The following is a 6,000-nucleotide window of genomic DNA, read 5'->3' as shown; positions in this document are numbered from 1 at the left end:
TTGTTGAGCTTCACCTCGCTCTTCCTCATATGCACCAGAGCAAGCTGTTCGTTATAAATCGTCCTCGATTTGAATAACGGGTTTGCTACGAGCCTACGACATTGTGCTTTGTTTGATATTAGCCTCACATCTACACGATTCCGTACATTCTCCATGGTTTTCCCGAACACCGCATTGTTCATAAGCTTGAAGAAATCGCGATCGAAATCAGAAGTGGCGACTGTGCGATGTTCGGTGTTGAGCTCGATGTATGGCTTCAACCATGGAGAATGCTCGAACATCAAAACTCGATGTACTGTGCGGACGGTAACCCCTTGCTTCATCAACCACCGGAGATTCTGGTAGTGCAGGACATAACGCTCTTTGGACTCGAAATCCATGACGAGCTTCTTCTGGTTGGAATCGGGTGGACACTTGAACTCGGGTGCAGGGGGAAGATCACAGAACAAATCCTGCAGCTTCTCGGAGAACTCAAGGTCCACCTCGGCAAAGAACCCATGTTCCGAATCGTCGAAGCTTTCGACGTCGAAGTTGGAAGGGTCAGCCCACTCGAAGCCTCTAATGGGGAGTGGCTGCATCATGGAGTGTCCGTAGAGGTTATTGACGTCCGTGTACATGATGTAGCTGGACGGTCGTGAGGGGTCGTAACCGGTGGCCATGTGGTGATTGTTGGCGCGCGAGTGTCGCTGCGACACCTGGACCATTCCACCCCGCACGGCACGTTCTACAAACAGCATCATGTCCACGTCCGAAAGAAGCTCCAGCTCGATCTTCGTCACCAGAAACATGGCCGACCATGCCAGTCCAGGAAGACTGTAGAAGTATGCAGGGTTCAGCTTGTAGATGGTCTTCGCAGTTGCACGGAACGTCTGGAACACGTCGGCGAGGAGCGTCACATCAAGTCTGAGGTAGGCGTCGTGGTAGTCCCCGAGAGTTCGACAGCCCAGCTCGCGCCACATGGACTGGGCATGATGATATTCTTCGTCGGTTATGTTCGAGCCTCGCAGCTTGCTGTAGAAGTTTGCTCGAGGAGGTAGCGACGTCTCTGCGAACTTGGAAGGGTCTGTGATGTATTCGTAGGGGTAGACCCCCTTACGCCTGAAGAGACCTGCGTCCAAGTTCGGAAAGTTCGCGGAGGTGATGAACATTTGCTCGTCGCTAAGCTTCCCTGCGAGAGCATCGAGGCTGGCCGGAAGAAACCTCAGGGAGTCGAGGAAGCGAAGCTCGACGGTAGAGCGTGATCCTGGGATTCGCACCCACTTGCTCACACTGATGTAACGCTCCTCGTTCTGGGCGAGAACGTTGATTCCCTCGTTGTCGTACCCAAGATGCTTGACGAGGTGGTAGAAGTCGTATCCCGAGCCGTTGTGAAAAAACACAGGGATGAAGTGCGGGTCCCGGGCCTTGAGGTTGCATCCGTTGCACCAAGGACCAACATACCTACCGTTAAAGTGATCGTGGTGTTGAACTTTACGGTTGTTGGCGGTGTACTCCTTGACGCAGACAGGGCAAGCGATGGCCTCGTCGTGTCTACGCTGATCGTCGGGAGACAGTGGGAGCATAGACTTGGGGGCCAACAGTACCTTCCCTATCTCGTTGGCCTCGACAACCATCCTCTCGAGGAAGTGTTTGGCGGCGTCGGGACCGCGATACACGTAGGGCTCGGGGGCGATATGCTGGTCACGTCGCACCACAACGTATGCGAAACTGGATGCCTCGTGGAGTTGGTAAGGGGTGGTGGAGGAAACTTCGGGATCGGGATCGCAAGTGGACAGGGGTTTGAGGAAGGCTTCGAAATCCGCGATGATGATAGCGGGGTGCTCCACCATGGCACCGTGCATGCGGAAACGCTCCACGGTGCCAGGTTTGGGCAAGACTGCCACACCCGGCTCGTTGGCATTGCAGTAGATCTTGTGGCGAGCGAGCTTCTCTGCAGCGATGTTGGGACCTCTGATGTGCTGATAATCCTGCTGTTTTCGATTGTCAAAAGTTGACAGGCACCTTCGACAAACTTCTATGCTACCATCATGCTTGCTTTTTTGGCTCGACACCAACCGGGAGAGGGAACGGATGAGGGTGTAGTGGTAATGGGTCTCGTCCTTGATGAGCAGAAGGTGAATTTCCTGCGCACCATCGTCCTTTACGTCGCTCACGCGAATAGGGTACACTGCATTTTTGTCAGTGAGACCGTAAACGTTGATGGCCAACCGCGCACGAGCCTCGAACTTTTGAATGTCCGGGACCTCTACGGGATAGTCGATCCCAACCATCGCATCTTCCAGCTCTGACTCGTAGGGTAGGTAGTGGTTAACCCGGTGTGGTTGGTTTTTCCAGTGGACAGGGTGCAACGCTGCAAGCACCGACCAGACGAAGCACTTGGCGTCACTGTTCTGAATGTTCAGGACGGCCTTTTTTTTCGCGATGGTAGGTGGTAAGCGGACGTAGCTGGAGGCGGAGAGAGGTATGAACTTGCAAAGTTTGACGCACAGTTCGTGAGGCTCGCCGCACAGCGAACCCCCCGAGCCTTTAGCTTGATGTTCTTCTTGTATTGCCACCAGCTCATCGGCAAATTGGTTGTAGATGGCCTCGAGGTTGTCGACATCCGCCAGATGCAGCGTTTTCGCCTTGGTGTTGTGGCAGAAGCTGTAAATTTTGTCAGACTGGTTCTTGTACTGGCAACGTAGCGATGCGTAGAATTTGGTGGAGTGCATTGCAAGCGCATCGCCGAGGATGGAAATAATTTCGGCTTGCACGTTCTCCAAAAAGCTACGCACGTCGCATGAGCCCTCCGAAGTGATGACAAAATCCTCCAACGAACGCTCGAAAGCAGTCTGGTTCGCTTTCGCCACAGGCTTGACGCGTTTGGCGGATGGTGGCGAGTCGGCTTCCGCTTTCCTCTTGGTCGAGCTGGTCGACGGTTGTGGAACAGGTGTTCCGACGACAACTTTGCATGATGTTATATGCCTCTTCAAATTATTAATGGTAATATGTATACCGCACCTGGGACATGATTTTTTAGCGGTTACACGCTTACCAGGTGCGCAGGTACGACAGTGTCTTGCAAAATTTTGACTTGATATGCTTCTTTTGCACACAGGGCAACTTTTCTCAGATTGCATTTTGTTGAAAATATTTGTGGGTATGTTATTATATATATAGTGGAGTGCCACAAAATAAATACTGTGCAATAATATACAATGGTGTTGGGTTTGGTGGGAGTGTGCTATTTATGCTACTTCTTGCTTCTTAATGAATCCTGTAAATAATTGAAAAAAAATAATTAAGCTTGTGTATAGAAAACACAAAAATATTATGTGTGCATAATTCTACCAAACAATCCTTTTTTTCTAACCCTCAGCCCTCTTGGCATATAATCATAATTTCAGAAAACATAGTTATTTTCCGCTCGCCATTTTAAAAATCAAACCATAAGCATTATTTATGTTTATAGTATTCGTCGAGCGATAGAAGATAGAGCAAGAATCGTTTTCCTACAACCCATAGTTGATGAATTACAAAACATCTTAGAAATTGCATGAAAAAAAAAGCATGCAACTTTATTTGTAACACATACACATACATTCTCCATCTTCATCAAGAAAATATTATAATAAACATAATTATTTTTATCTATCTCACAATAAAACTCTATATCCAAAAATATCACAACATCAAATAACACTAGAGTCGTTAGTACACGTTGCATGCATTACGGAGGTCGTCTGTAGGGTTTCATGGAAGTTTGGGGGGAAAAAAAAAAAACACGTGAAACTCTACAGAGGTGCGGTAATCTATAACCGCAGCCATTAGAAAACTTTTACATTTTTGGTTGGGCACCACGCACCCTGGCGAGGTTATAGGGGCCAGGCATCCTAAAAACAACAATTATTATTTTGTTTGTTTGTTTGTTTGTGTTACAATACATATGCGCGCGCGTGCGTGCGTGTGCGTGTGTGTGGCACATCGTTCCCCCGAGAGAGGTTTACAAAGGTCACGATATACGGAGTTGGAAAATTACGATATGGCGCATTCGCTCGTTACTGTTGCCAGCCATAAATCTCTCTCTCTCTTCATCTTACACCAACGTTGGCATCTCTATTTTTCTTAGTTGTAAGTAAATTGCCAACACACTCTAGTTAATAATGCTACATATTATACACACATACGCACACACATACTGCGTTGCCATCCACCCATCTCTCTCTCTTTTACAGCAGTGCCGGCTCTCCTTGGTTAGTGTGTGCACGTTGGCAAAAATTGCTTTATGCGCTGTAAGGCAGCTCCTTGCTTTAGGTTAGGTTAGACCAAAAAAAAATCTTGGTGATTTTTTTCGAGTAAGAAGTTGGCAACGCTGATATTTACTTGAGGGCGGTCAACCGGGTTGATTGCACAAGCAAAGTTGCCAGCTCCTTGCTTTAGGTTAGGTTAGACCAAAAAAAGCTGTGGGTAAGCTGTCGGTTGTTTAACTCTTCCCTTTCTCTTTTTTTTCTTGTAAAAGGCTATGGCAAAAGTACCAGTGGGTTGGCAACCTTGCTTTATGCGCTGTAAGGCAAGCCTCAAGCAAGGTTGCCAGCTCCTTGCTTTAGGCTAGGTTAGACCAAAAAAAATCTTGGTGATTTTTTCGAGTGAGGAGTTGGCAACGCTGATATTTACTTGAGGGCGGTCAACCGGGTTGATTGCACAAGCAAAGTTGCCAGCTCCTTGCTTTAGGTTAGGTTAGACCAAAAAAAGCTGTGGGTAAGCTGTCGGTTGTTTAACTCTTCCCTTTCTCTTTTTTTTTTCTTGTAAAAGGCTATGGCAAAAATACCAGTGGGTTGGCAACCTTGCTTTATGCGCTGTAAGGCAAGCCTCAAGCAAGGTTGCCAGCTCCTTGCTTTAGGTTAGGTTGGACCCAAAAAAAAACCTTGGTGATTTTTTCGAGTGAGGAGTTGGCAACACTGCGAGAAAATACCTCAAGCAACGTTGCCAGCTCCTTGCTTTAGGTTAGGTTAGACCCAAAAACAAAAACCTTGGTGATTTTTTCGAGTAAGAAGCTGGCAACACTGCTCCTCACTTCAGCTCCTCACAAGAGGTTGGTGAACTGTCCAAATACATCTACTAACACTCTTGCGCACAGTACGAAATTAACACGCTCTTGGTTTACATTGCACGCCACTATATTTACAACTCTGTCTTCATCTAGTCGCGAAGGAACAAAAAAACTCGAGCTCGGATATTTCGGATTGCAAGGAAGCTCACGAAAACCATTCACTTTTATCGGTTTCGTCTGCAGTGTAATCCTGATACAGTGTTGCACATTCGAAACCTCCAAACGATTCCCATGGCCACAAAACTCTTTCAAGGATATAAACTTAAACAGGACGTTAGTGGTCAAAACTATGATTAAAATGCTTTATTATCTGTGGCTCTTAACATCGTTTCTATAGCGTATTTATTTGTGTATATAAGAGCAGAACTTGGATGAATTACAGAAGAACTTTTGCGTGTTATAACACAGGTTAGTGCTCGTTTTGCAATATTTATATAAATGTCTGCATATGTCCATAAAAATAAGCGGGCATTACAGGCCGCAAATGTCGGCATCTCCGTCAGCGCCGCCCGCCACGCTTCTCCCGATCTCTCGGCTGCAGATCGAAATGGACGCACGGTAGTATGCGAATTGTTCGTCATCATTTCCATTCCGTCTGTTTTCCACAATGTGATGTTAAGGAGCAGTGGCGGCGATTGGGTCCCAAAACCGGGTCGGGGGGGGGGGGCAAGGTGCCAAAACAAGGGGGGCAAGGACAATATATTTCCCTTTGTAGATAAGATTTAGCATAGTGCGAGGGCAAAAGTGATGAAAAGTGTAAATTAAACGCCAATAAGTAGGCAACATCAGATTCGCATCGACAGAATTCCGTTCCTTACATCAATATGGGATGTACAGTCACGGACAATAAAAATGGGACACCTAGATCCTGAAATACTTGTTTCCCTGCAAGGCGTTGTGTGTTGTCTAAC

The sequence above is a fragment of the Lepisma saccharinum genome, chromosome 13 (genome assembly GCF_977018435.1).
Source record: "Lepisma saccharinum chromosome 13, izLepSacc3.1, whole genome shotgun sequence".
NCBI classification, from domain to species: Eukaryota; Metazoa; Arthropoda; class Insecta; order Zygentoma; family Lepismatidae; genus Lepisma; species Lepisma saccharinum.
The sequence above is the reverse complement of the archived record's forward strand: the minus strand, read 5'-3'. Positions refer to the sequence as shown.